We start from the raw sequence: 14,675 nt of genomic DNA, 5'->3' as shown, positions 1-14,675 counted from the left end.
GAATTTTTAGCAGGTATATCTTTAAGAACAGGTGTCAAAGCACAAAAAGCCAAGGACATATTTTAAGATAGCTTCAAATTTACCATAAAAAATTTAAAGTGAATCCAACCCATAATTATCATTAAAAAAGATTTTCAGTGGCCTTCTACTAATCAATTATACACAAAATTTGCAGAAAAGAGCTATTGCGATTTTGGAAACTTTTAAATAAAATAAATGCTGAAATATTTTTATAAATATTATCTTGTAATTTATGTATTTCGCAACAATGTTACAAAATGCCAAAAACTCCAATGTGTATTTAACTTGAAGCCAAGTAATGACATGCAAGGGGAAAATTTTGTTTTTCTAGAGAACATTCTTACTAGTTCTGAATGAGCTATATTTAATCACAGTGTGCCTGAAATAAAGTCAGGTTGGACAGCTCCCTAGATGAGTAGGGTGCTCCAACCATAACTTACTCTCCTTAATGTGGTATTTTCTCTCCACTAAAAGGTTTAGTCCATTTTAAAAGGGTAACTCAACCTCAGGTATAATCAACAAGATTCTTGATGGCTCCCTTTCATTAAGAGAATATTGGCCAAAAGCTCATTATACCATTTCCATTTACATTAAATTAAAGGAGAACTAGTTGTACTCTTAAGCTTCTTATATATCGCTCCAGATAATAAAGATGCCAATAAAATTAAAGGAAGGAATAAAGCATATTTATGTAAATTCTAAGTTTATAAGGAAATACATTAGTAGGCATTTAAAAAATCATCCACGGGGAAAGGTCTAGGGAGAAACACGAGGCTCTCAGAAGAGCTGTATTGGTAAATGATGGTCTCTTCACAAGGGCATCTGGTTGTCATAAATCATAGTGCTGAGTATGCTCCAGGACATGAATGTGCACTAGTCAATTTCCACATAGAAAATGGTAAATGCAAAACCAACTTTGAGACCTTCAGATAAGAAACAATACTCTTGAATTTCATCAGTGCATACAGTTTGTTACCACTCAGTTACATTGAATTCACATGTGGATTGGCATTTCATTTTTACTGTGGTATACTTAGTCCAAAATAATGCCAACAGCATTGTTTCTGTTCCTCATTGAAAGTTGGGATATTTCCAAAGGATTTTCCGAAAGCAATTTTCAACTGTGAATCACTACGAATATCAGTATATAAAATCACTTGAATATAGATCCTTGGAAAATACCTTTAAGTTAGCTTATTATTGCCATGTAGAATAAATACAGGAAAATATACAAATCTTATGTGTACAGCTTGTTGTTTACTTCACAAAATGACATCTGTGTGGCACAAGCAACCAGATGAAGAAACAGGCTGTTATCAGAACCCAGAAAACTCCTTTCTCCCCCTTCCAATAATTAATACCCAAGGATAAATTACTGCTCTGAATTTTTTTAAATTAATGTAAGTAAAATCTTCCTATAAGTGCTGTTTTGTATCTGATTCTTTCACTTCAAGTATGTGTACGGGATCCATCAGTGTTTTTTTCTATAGTTATTGTTCATTTATTCTCATCACTAAGCAGTAATCTATTGTGTCAGTATGCCACAATTTTTATGTCCATTCTACTATTATAGACATTTGGATATTTCCAGTTTTTAGCTATTATTCTGTTGCAGACATGAATATTGTCATTGTCTTTTGGTAAACACAGGTGTCCTGTCGAATACAGGACTAAGAATTAAATTGTGGGATCATTGGATATGTGTCTTTAGCTAGTAGCTCTAGTAATTTCTGCTAACAATAGGAGTTCCATTTAATTCATATCCTCTCCAACAGTTGGTATTTCCTCTCATGATGACCACTAAAACACCTTTTTATATATGTAGGGGCTATTTAGATAGTTTCTTTTGTGAATTGCCTCTTCTAGTCTTTAGCCCACCTATTATGTTGTTTACATTTTTCTTATTGATTTGTAGGAGTTATTTTTATCTTCTTTATACATTCTTTCACAATGCATTTATTTAAAAAACTTTATATGCACTATATAGTTTAGTTTCTTAATGGTGTGTGAATAGTCAGCGTTCTCCAGAGCGACAGAACTAAAAGGATATTGTATATCTGAAAGGGAGTTTATTAAGGAGAATTGACTCGGGGGCAGAGCAAGATGGCCGAATAGGAACAGCTCCAGTCTCCAGCTCCCAGCGCGAGTGACACAGAAGACAGGTGATTTCTGCATTATCAATTGAGGTACTGGGTTCATCTCACTGGGGAGTGCCGGACAATCGGTGCCGGTCAGCTGTTGCAGCCCAACCAGCGAGAGCTGAAGCAGGGCGAGGCATTGCCTCACCTGGAAAGCACAAGGGGGAAGGGAATCCCTTTTCCTAGCCAGGGGAACTGAGACACACAACACCTGGAAAATCGGGTAACTCCCACCCCAATACTGCGCTTTAAGCAAACGGGCACACCAGGAGATTATATCCCACACCTGGCCGGGAGGGTCCCACGCCCACGGAGCCTTCCTCATTGCTAGCAGGGCAGTCTGCGATCTACCCGCAAGGCAGCAGCGAGGCTGGGGGAGGGGCGCCCGCCATTGCTGAGGCTTAAGTAGGTAAACAAAGCCCTGGGAAGATTGAACTGGATGGAGCTCACAGCAGCTCAAGGAGGCCTGCCAGTCTCTGTAGACTCCACCTCTGGGGACAGGGCACAGCTAAACAACAACAACAACAACAACAGCAGCAGAAACCTCTGCAGACGCAAGCGACTCTGTCTGACAGCTTTGAAGAGAGTGGTGGATCTCCCAAAACGGAGGTTGACATCTGAGAACGGACAGACTGTCTGCTCAAGTGGGTCCCTGACCCCTGAGTAGCCTAACTGGGAGACATCCCCGACTAGGGGCAGACCGACACCCCACACCTCACACGGTGGAGTACACCCCTGAGAGGAAGCTTCCAAAGTGAGAATCAGACAGGTACACTCGCTGTTCAGCAGTATTCTATCTTCTGCAGCCTCTGCTGCTGACACCCAGGCAAACAGGGTCTGAAGTGGACCTCAAGCAATCTCCAACAGACCTACAGCTGAGGGTCCTAACTGTTAGAAGGAAAACTAACAAACAGGAAGGACACCCACACCAAAACCCCATCAGTACGTCACCATCATCAAAGACCAGAGGCAGATAAAACCACAAAGATGGGGAAAAAGCAGGGCAGAAAAGCTGGAAATTCAAAAAATAAGAGCGCATCTCCCCCTCCAAAGGAACGCAGCTCATCGCCAGCAACGGATCAAAGCTGGACGGAGAATGATTTTGACGAGATGAGAGAAGAAGGCTTCAGTCCATCAAACTTCTCAGAGCTAAAGGAGGAATTACGTACCCAGCACAAAGAAACTAAAAATCTTGGAAATAGAGTGGAAGAATTGATAACCAGAATAATTAATGCAGAGAAGGCCATAAACGAATGGACAGAGATGAGAATTGACTCACAGGATCACAATATGAGGTCCCATGATAGGCTGTCTGCAAGCTGAGGAGATAGGAAGCCAACAGTGCAGCCTCCAGCCCGTGCCCAAAGGCCCAAGAGCCCCTAGAAAACTACTGCTCTAAGTCCAAGAGTCCAAAGGCCGAAGAACCTGAAGTCTGATGTTCAAGGGCAGGAAGCATCCAGCATGGGAGAAAGATGAAAGCCAGAACACTCAGCAAACCAGCTTATCTCACCTTCTTCCACCTGCGTTCTTCTAGCCAAGCTGGCAGCTGATTGGATGGTGTCCACCCACACTGAGAGTGGTCTTCCTCTCCCAGTCCACGGACTCAAATGTTAATCTCTTCTGGCAACACCCTCACAAACTCACCCAGAAACAATACTTTTAACAGCTACCCAGGCATCCTTCAATCCAATGAAGTTGACACCTAATATTAACCATCACAGTGTCTTTCGAAGAACAGAAATTATAGTATCATTTTAGCATAGTCCAATTAATCATTCTCTTTTATTTAACCCTTTTAGAAAGGAAAATAAAATCCTGGGGTCTCCAAATCACTAAGCTAAAGGGGAAAGTCAAGCTGGGAACTGCTTAGGGTAAACCTGCCTCCCATTCTATTCAAAGTCACTCCTCTACTCACTGAGATAAATGCATATCTGATTGCCTCATTTGGAAAGGCTAATCAGAAACTCAAAAGAATGCAATATGTCTCTTATCTACCTATGACCCGGAAGGCCCCTCCCCGCTTGGAGTTGTCCCACCTTTGCCTTGAGTTGTCCCACCTTTCTGAACTGAACCGATGGACATCTTACACATATTGATTGAGGTCTCATGTTTCCCTAAAATGTATAAAACCAAGCTGTACCCCTACCACTTTGGGCACACATCATCAGGACCTCCTGAGGCTGTGTCATAGGAGCGAGTCCTCAACCTTGGCAAAATAAACTTTCTAAATTAACTAGGACCTGTCTCAGATATTCAGGTTCACATTTTGGCAACCACGAAGGGATTCTAATGGAGATACCCCTGATCTTTGACAAATCTGCTATCAGTGCTTGGTGCCAGCATGAGCTAACTTTATGACTCAAACCAATAGGATGATTTGCTGAGGTCTGGGAGTACCCCCTTCAGAGAATCCCTGATTTCCCAAAATGTGGTCAAGATCTAAAGTTTATTTTGCTGTACAACTCTCCTTTTACAGAGTTTTACTTGCTTCCAACAAGGAAGGCAGATAACTCCTTTATGGAATGTGAACTCACTCCTATCAGGGAAGACAAGTTCTAGAAGTTTGAAGTTTTTTTTTTTCCCACTTCTAGGATGGTAAAAGGCATCAGCCTGAGACCCATCCCTAGTTAAGTAGATGAATTGGGGTTTTGTCTTTGCTAAAGTTTAACAACTGGCGGGTCTTAATTTCTCCTTACTATTAGCGCGCTCAGTGATCATATTGTTTTTGTTGTTGGTGGTGGTGGTGGTTCCGGTCTTTCTTCCATCAGATTTGACCAACTCTACCTGACTTGGTCAAATCCAAGTGAGAATTCCAAATTATGGGTAACAAAGAGGGAAATTCCTCATAACTGCAAAAGAGGGAAAAAAAACAAGAAACCAAAAAACCATGCACTTGTTTTCTGTGTTTGCTTCCTATCTTAATAAACAAACAAACAAATGTTCTTTTATTTACTTTTCTTCCACCCTATACCTCCTTCCCATTTTGCCATTTGCAGTACCAAAAACATCCAGAGAAGGCTTCCAATGACTTGAACCACTTTAAAGAAACCAGAGCAAAGGCGCCACTCACCTGTTTTGGGGTGTTCTGTTTTCTTTGTGTAGTTTCAAGAGTCATGGGCAGATTCTTCTTAGGTCTAAAGCTCTGTTTTCCTGTATCACATGATGGATCTCTTTGGCTTGGGTACCAGAGATTACCTTGTATTGGGAGAGGATTTGACCTCGGCATGTGTAACGGTAAAAGGGAGCTACAAAGTTAGGGATGGCTGAGCAGTTTACAGGGAGTGGTCTTGGCTGTTATTTATTTATTTTTTTCTCCTTGGAAGTTGTTTAAGGATCTTAATTCTAGTTTGGAGATGCATCCTAAGGGGTCTTCTCTATTGCTTTTTCTCCCAACATTAATCTCTATTAGGCTTGTCTATGTGTATTTGCATGAGAAACTTAACTGTTGTCTTCATAGGTAAATGTGAGACTGTTTTCATAGCTCTGAAGAAAAAGGTCATTTGCTCTTCTCAGCTGAAAGCTGCCCTTAGGTGACTGGGATCCCTGTAGGAGTGTCTGGGAGGTTGATCCCCAGTGGCCCTACAGAGAAATCCCCAACAAAATTCATTTTTAAAAAGACTAATCCAGGAAAAGCATATAAGGGCTGATCACCCAGTGTTTTGAGCCCTCTCAGAGGTCATAGATTTCTGGAGAGAGAAACTGAGACACATAAGAGGGTGGAAATGACTTTCCCACAAGCAGCACACATCAGTCCACCACACAAAAACCCTAGGTCCCAGCTCAGTTCTTCCTTCTAAGAAAAAAAGTGGAAACAAATAATCTAAGTATGAGGAGAAAACAAGGAGAATGACCCCTTTTTGAGCACTCTGTAGGTTTTATGGCACTTCTACTTGCCAGAGTTTATGTAAAATGAAAGTAATATGGTCTTTGAACACATTTGCATTAAGGAAAAAGAGGCCTAAGTCAGTCTGCAAACTTATAGAGTTCCTAAGTTCTCTTTTTTCTCTATTTTCTTTTCTATCTGCTTTAAATCTGCTGTTATTTTTCTATTGAGATAAAAACCACTGTTTGGATCCAACAGGTTTTTTTGTTTGCAAGCCAGTGAATTTGTATTTATCTCATGGCTAAAGTTCTGAAATAAAAGCTATAGGATGTGTGTGTGTGTATATATATTTAAAAGGCTTTTATAAAATTTCTATAATTTTATGTTTAAGTTTAATTAGTAATTAAATCCATTTTAATTTCCCTTTACCACACCAGAATTTTTCTCTCCATACCTTATGATGTAAACTTTACAATTATTGGTAAAGTAATGTTAGAAATGTCTTAAGAATTGACAGCATAGATTTTTTTTTTGCATTTATTAATGAAGTAATTTCATACTTATCCCTGCCAAATACTATAAGGTGTCAAAATTTGACATAAGGGTCACAAAACTATAAATCCAGCCCAAGGCAGAATGATGTTTGCTTATGTAATTTTTAATCATCTTCAGGCCTGGTGGAAGATGCCAATAGAAATAAACTGCGTTCCTGAGACATTGGGCTAGAAATTAAAGCTATTCAACTCCTCAAGGCTCAGGAACTATCACAGAAGAGGTGGGTGTGTGAGGTTGTAGGGGCCGATTTTGAGAGATAAAGTAAGTTCAGTTTCTCTGCAATTTAATTATTAATGTCAAGGGCACACTGATGCAAGATCAGCATATGGACCCCTTTCTCAGCTTAACAAAGTTTTCTTGAAGCATTAAGTGACATCTAATAAAGGTTATAAAGGTTATAAAAGACTTATGGAAGTTGTAATTTATGGTCAAGATTGAAATTTTATGAATTATAAAATTTTGAAAAACAAATTGAATTGGCTTCATGCTGTTTTTATTGGGGCTTATTGTTTGGAAAATTAAGTCTCCTCTCTCAAAGAATGAAACTTTTCACCTTTTAAAAAAATCATTGAGTTTATGACTTTGGTCAAATGAATTACTTATTTTACGATGAACTGTGATATCAAGTGTTTTAAACCTTTGATATTTGACAAACTTTCCAAAATCAAATTATAAATTACATCTTTTTCTTCCCTAATTAATCCTTTAAGATATTAGGTTCTGTAAAGTCCAGAAATGACAGAATTTGGCTATTTGGTATAAAAATTATACAGGAGGCCTTGTCAAATATGAACTGGTGTTTGGTTTTCTTTGGGCTGATTTGTATAAATATATTATTGATATGTGTTCCAAAATTATGGGAAAATCTTATAATTCTGATATGATGCACTGTACGTTATCAGCAATAATTATCATTGTTATGTTAAATTGTTGTGTGTCATAGAGGTAACAAATTTCCTTGTCAATTGTGTCTTTGACTCTGGCTGCCTTAAAACTTTTTGTCATCCATGAACAATTGTCTTGTTTTGATCCACTTTAGAATGTAGTTTTATAATCAGCATAAAACTCTAACAGGTGCTCTTGAACACAAGTTTCTGGTAACTTTGGAGATTGTGACATCAGAATAGAAGAAAATCTTTCAGGTCTCATGGAGAACTGAAATGTTCATGAATATCAAGCAGAACAGGAATTAACTACATGGACTGAACTAATATAGATTGAAGTAATCTTTTTGACTTTTTGCTTAACACATTGCTGATCCTTTGTTTCATTTTTTCATTTCAAAAGTCAAGGAAACTTTTCTTTTGAGCTATTGACAGCTTTTAACAAATTAGTATACTCCTATGAGCAAAATTTAGAACATATTTGTTTCTTTCTACCTGATTTCTCAAGTATTTGGAAACTGTGAGTATTCTTAAATTATGGCAAAACAGTTATTTGCATAAGTACAATAAGAATCTGTTCTCATTTATAACAGGACACAATTGGAGAAACTGATTATTTTACTAAGGCTTGGACTGGGATGGTATGCTTTTCTTTAAGGAATCAATTGACTTTCAGAGCAAATAAAAGACCCTTGGGAAAACTGGCCTCACACATTGTCTACACAGTCCCTACACATCATTCCTGATCTGTGGTAAGAAAAGATTGTCACTTTCTAACAGGCCAAGAAGACCCAAGTTTATCTTGGAACCTCACATGGAGAGGAATTCCCAACTCATAGGTATTTGATGGTACAAATCCATGGCTGGGCTCGGCTTTAAAAAAGTCTTACCTGAGATTCCTTCTGTGGAATAAAGTTCCATCAAAGCCAATTTAAAAGACTATGTAGCCTGTAATCGCACTTTGGGAGGCCGAGACGGGTGGATCACGAGGTCAGGAGATCGAGACCATCCTGGCTAACACGGTGAAACCCCGTCTCTACTAAAAAAATACAAAAAACTAGCCGGGTGAGTTGGCGGGTGCCTGTAGTCCCAGCTACTCTGGAGGCTGAGGCAGGAGAATGGCGTAAACCCGGGAGGCGGAGCTTGCAGTGAGCTGAGATCCGGCCACTGCACTCCAGCCTGGGCGACAGAGCAAGAATCCGTCTCAAAAAAAAATAATAATAATAATTATTCTTGCTGCACTGTATACAAATAATCAGGTCAAGTATAAGGAAGCAAATCAGTCCAACCATGATTTGTCTTTAATTAAAATGGGAAACTGGAGAGAGAAAAAAATATGTTTCAAAAACCATAGTACACCTGTTGTTAGATTCTAGTCTGGCCTTATGTTTTTCAATTTTTGTTATTTTCTACAGATTGGACCACATTCTAATTTTTCTTGGCTACAAGTCTTCAAAATAATGTTTTCAATTTTTTCCTTCTTTTTCTTCCAATATTTCCTAATTTGGAGTCACTGAAAACCAAACTGTGCTTTCATAAAGCCTTGCAACTGAAGCTAGACAACTTAAACTTCAGAAGAAAATAACACCAAACTATTTACACACGTAAGTCCCTTTCATTCCTGCCTACTGATGTATGGACTGCAGAGTAATGTGGCCTATATTAATTTTCCAGAATAGTTCTTTTGTTTCTTGTTGTTTTTCTCCTTTTCTCACCCTATTTTCTCTTCATAGGACATGAGACTTCACAACCTTCTGAAAATGGACTTTCCTAATAACTCAGAAGTTACCTGTCTAGGAATAAACCATTCTAGCCATGAGACATCAGATGAAACCTGAGACCAAAGACTCATTTTCTCCTAAAATGCTTTCTCTTAAAGATTTTTTTTAAGGTGGGGGATGGGGAATGTGAAAGGAAAATAAATCTTGGGGCCCCCAAATCACTAAGCTAAAGAGAAAATCAAGCTGGGAACTGCTTAGGAAAAACCTGCCTTTGAGGGGTGACTCAAAGTCACCCCTCTGCTCACTGAGATAAATGTATATCTGATTGCTTTATTTGGAGAGGCTAATCAGAAACTCAAAAGAATGCAACCATTATGACTTGGAAGCCTCCTCCCCACTTTGAGTTGTCCCATCTTCACCTCAAGTGCTGCCCCCTTTCTGGACTGAACTAATGGACATCTTACAAATTGATCGAGGTCTCATGTCTCCCTAAAATGTATAAAACCAAGCTGTGCCCCTACCGTCTCAGGCACATGTCATCAGAACCTCCTGAGGTGGTGTCACGGGCGTGCGTCCTCCACCTTGGAAAAATAAACTTCATAAATTAACTGAGACCTGTCTTAGACATTCAGGGTTCACAAATGCTATTTATGAAATGCATTTATCCCTCAGAATCCATGGGTGATGGGTTCCAGGACCTCCTGAAGATACCAAAAATTGCAAATGCTCAAGTTCCCAATATAAAATTGCATAGTGTTTGCATATATCTTATGAATATCCTCCCATATACTTTAAATAATCTCTAGATTACTTATAATACTGAATACAATAAAAATGCTGTGTAAATAGTTGTTATACTGTATTGTTTAGGGAATAACGACAAGAAAAAAAGTCTGTTCTATTCAGACCAGACGCAATGTTTTTAAAAAAATATTTTCAATCTGCAATTGGTTGAATCCATGAATAAAGAATCCAGAGATACAGAGTGCTAACTACTTTCCTACCTCGAGTTCATAAAGATATTCTCCTATGTTTCCCTAGAAAAGTTTTAGTGTTTTATATTTCACATTTAAATCTATAATCCATCTGGAATTGACTGGTGTGTATGTTGTGAGGCAGGGATCAAAATTTATTTTTTACATAGATATTTGAATGATCCAGCATGCATATTGAAAAGTCCATCTTTTCTGTAAAAGACTTTTTTCCCAACTGCACTATAGTATCACTTTGTCATAAATTGATTGAACCTGTTATATATATGTATGATATATAAATGTATATCAATATATGAAATAATACCTATACATATCATATATATCATATGATATATGCTATATCTATCTGTCATATGTATCTATAAGATATATACATATATATCTATATATCATATATGACATATATACATATGTATATATACATATGAATTCATTTCTGGATTTTCAACTCTGCCTCTCTGTTCTCTTTGTCTGTCCTTCCTCCTGAACTAAACCATCTTAATTCCTTTAGCATTATAGTAAGTCTAGCATACTGATAGTACAATTTCTCCAGATTTATTTTCTTCTTCCAGTTTGTCCTGGCTATTGTTGGTCCTTTTCATTTTTATATACATTTTAGAATCAATCTCTCAATTTATAGCAACAAAAGTGCTGAAATATATGTTGCATGATTTGATCAACTTGAAAAAAATTATATTTTTACAATATTGAGTTTAACAATTAATGAACATGGTGTATTCCTACTCCTATTTACATCCTCTTTTATTTCTCTCAGTATTGCTTTCTAATGACATATTTTTTGTTAGATTTATTTCTAGCTAAATTGTTTTAGGTGTTTTTCAATTGATTTCATTTAAAAGTTTTTATTTTTTGCTTTTCCTGGAACATAAAGTGTAATTGATCCAAAACAGTGACCTTGTGTCTAGAGATCTTAACCTCAATTCAGTTAATTATAATGGCTTGAGTGTGTGTTAGTTGTCTTTTGTCACTATTTTCATGTATGCTCCCAAGTTATCTGAAAATAGTTACAATTTTATATCTTCCTTTTCAATCCTTTCACTTTTTTGTGGTTTATTTATTTATTTAAATTTTACTTTAAGTTCTGGGATACATGTGTAGAATATGCAGGTTTGTTACGTAGGTATATATGTGCCATAGTGGCTTGCTGCACCTATCAACCTGCCATCTAGGTTTTAAGCCCTGCATACATTAGGTATTTGTCCTAATGCTCTCCCTCCCTTAGCTTGCAAACCCTGACAGGTCTGGTGTGTGATGCTCTCTTCCCTGTGTCCATGTGTTCTCATTGTTCACTCTCACTCATGAGTGAGAACACATGATATTTAGTTTTCTGTTCCTGTGTTAGTCTGCTGAGGATGATGGTTTCTGGCTTCATCCATGTCCCTGCAAAGGACATAAGCTCATTCTTTTTTATGGCTGCATAGTATTCCATGATGTATATGTGCCACATTTTCTTTATCCAGTCTATCATTGATGGGCATTGGTTCCAAGTCTTTGCTATTGTAAGTAGGGCTGCAAAAAAACCACGTGTGCGTATGTCTTTATAGTAGAATGATTTATAATCCTTTGGGTATATAACCAGTAATGGAATTGCTGGGTCAAATAGTATTTCTGGTCCTAGATCCTTGAGGAATTGCCATAGCGTCTTCCACAATGGCAAAACTAATTTACATTCCCACTAACAGTGTAAAAGCGTTCCTATTTCTCCACAGCCTCACCAGCATCTGTTGTTTCCTGACATTTTAATAATTGCCATTCTGACTGGCATGAGATGGTATCTCAATGTGGTTTTGATTTGCATTTCTCTAATGACCAGTGATGATGAGCTTTTTTTTCATGTTTATTGGCCACATAAATGTCTTCTTTTGAGAAGTGTCTGTTCATATTCTTTGCTCACTTTTTGATGGGCTTGTTTGTTTTATTCTTGTAAATATGTTTAAGTTCCTTGTAGATTCTGGATATTAGACCTTTGTCAGATGGATGGCTTGCAAACATTTTCTCCCATTCTTTAGATTGCCTGTGCACTCTGATGATAGTTTCTTTTATGTGTAGAAGCTCTTTAGTTTGATTAGGTCCCATTTGTCAATTTTGGTTTTTGTTACAATTGCTTTTGGCATTTTAGTCAGGAAGTCTTTTCCCATGCCTATGTTCTGAATGGTATTGCCTAGGTTTTCATGGTTTTGAGTTTTACATTAAGTCTTTAATCCATCTTGAGTTAATTTTTGTATAAGGTGTAAGGAAGGGGTCCAGTTTCTGTTTTCTGCATATGGCTAGCCAGTTTTCCCAGCACCATTTATTAAATAGGGAATACTTTCCCCATAACTTGTTTTTGTCAGGTTTGTCAAAGATCAGATGGTTGTAGATATGTGGTGTTATTTCTGAGGTCTCTGTTCTGTTCCATTGGTCTATGTATCTGTTTTGGTAACAGTACCCTGCTGTTTTGGTTACTGTAGCCTTGTAGGATAGTTTGAAGTCATGTAGCGTGACACCTCCAGCTTTGTTCTTTTTACATAGGATTGTCTTGGCTACACAGGATTTTTTTTTTTTTTTTGGTTCCATATGAAATTTAAAGTAGTTTTTTCTTTTTTTCTTTATTTTAATCATTTTTACAGGTGTTGACTTTTGCTTTTCTAAAATACCTTTTTGTATTGGCTAGTCTTTCTATTAGAGTAATAAAAATAGTTATAGCACGTATAATAACTAACTTCATTGGAAGTTTTTCAATATTTTACCATGAAGCATGAAGTTTGCTGTAAGAATTTCTTGAACACTCTTTATCTAAGAAAGTTCCATTCCATACCTAGTTTGCTAAGAGTTTTCATGGTAAATTGATAGAATCATATGAAATGTTTTCTTTTCATATATCACATAACTTTTCTGTTTTCTTCTGCCAGTGCATATCAACATCCATTTATTTTTCAATGTTAAAACACACTTGCTTTCCTAGAACAAATCCACTTTTTGTAATGCGTTAACTTATTATCAAATATATTTTTATACAGCAGTTTACTCATGAGCTGGACAGTCACTGGGTCAAGTATTTTGCTCCATATTTTAACATATATTGAATTATTTTTGACATCTTAACTCTTGATGCTTTTGACATTTTAAGTCCTTTAAGAAGTAAAATTGAAAATATCTACTTATTCTTCCTATTGTTATAGTAGACATGCTCATGTAGGTAATACCTCAGAAGTTTTCCAGGCATTACTGTCTGGTGATGTGTAGATAAAACAGACTGTCATATTGTTACACTTTGAATAACAGGATTTCTACAACTTCTCCAGGCTTCACAAATCAGACACACTTTTTCTTAATGCCTAAGTAGCAATAATCCAAGTTACTATCCTAAATGTCTATGAAGTCTTTAACAAGGTTTTCCTCCAAGAATATATTTTAGTTGGATAATTTTACCTTAGCTAGTTTTTACTCATTTTCTCTGAGTATCATTCCAAAATACAATCTATTCTTTACCTTTGCATAACCAACACTTCCATTAAAATATTTTTCTTTAATTTAACATGGAATTTATCCACAAAAGGGAATCCAAACTTCTCATTCTGTAGAAAATTTGAAAAACTACAGTCTGGAGGATTCTGTTATTATATTTGCCATTCCCATCTAGGAGTGAGTTCTGTCATTTTTATATGTTACTTATTGTGTCTTCTTTATATTTACATTATTTAAATATTTTTATATTATGATATTTTGTTTATATTTTAAACTAGAACACAATTGACAGAAACTGCAGTTAATCTAATTATGGATTAGACAGTTGCAGGAAACATTAGTTTACTCTAGGAAGGGAAACACAAATTGAGTTATTGTAAGGACACAATAGGCAAACTCAGTCATCGAAAAATGAGAAATAAAGTACCAGCAGGCCACAGCAAAACTAACTAGAACTGGAAATTCAAACACGAGTTTACAGTTTCCATCTTGAAAAGGCTTATCTCTGTTTTTTCATCTAATTTCTCTTTAGCTTTATAATTTTGTACATGCCCCAGCATGACTGCCTGTCTCTCTCATTTTGGTGTGGCTTTAATATTCATGTACTCATTGTTTTTGTAAATATTAGGGAGAGAAGACTCTTATCTCTCACTTCTTATGTACCCACATGAAGACTTTCAGCCAAAATAAATCTTCTCTCATTCTTTTTCCTTTATTTTTTCTAAAAAAAAAAAATGGGATACATGTGCAGATGTGCAGGTTTTTTACATATGTATACATGTGCCATGGTGGTTTGCTGCACCTATTGACCCGTTCTCTAAGTTCCCTCCCGTCACCCTCCACCCCTCAACAGGCCCTGGTATGTGTGTTCCCTTCTCTGTGTCCATGTGTTTTGAATGTTCAGCCTTCACTTATGAGGGAGAACATGGGGTGTTTGATTTTCTGTTCCTGTGTTAGTTTGCTTAGGACGATGGCTTCCAGCTTCATCCATGTCCCTGCAAAGGACATGATCTCATTCCTTTTTATGGCTGCATAGTATTCCATGGTGTATATATGCCATGTTTTCTTTA

The 14,675-nt window shown here is 37.0% G+C and overlaps 1 long non-coding RNA gene across 1 annotated transcript; it reads left to right on the top strand.

The window, feature by feature from the left end:
* Positions 1-7,732: 7,732 nt before the first annotated feature.
* Positions 7,733-10,105, top strand: LOC144340085 (uncharacterized). Its single transcript, XR_013415809.1, has 3 exons — positions 7,733-7,941; positions 8,080-9,025; positions 9,155-10,105. It is a non-coding gene; the product is annotated as an uncharacterized LOC144340085 (long non-coding RNA).
* The last annotated feature ends 4,570 nt before the right edge of the window (positions 10,106-14,675 follow it).

This window comes from Macaca mulatta, chromosome 3 (assembly GCF_049350105.2).
Source record: "Macaca mulatta isolate MMU2019108-1 chromosome 3, T2T-MMU8v2.0, whole genome shotgun sequence".
Classification (NCBI taxonomy): Eukaryota; Metazoa; Chordata; class Mammalia; order Primates; family Cercopithecidae; genus Macaca; species Macaca mulatta.
The sequence above is the reverse complement of the archived record's forward strand: the minus strand, read 5'-3'. Positions and strand labels throughout refer to the sequence as shown.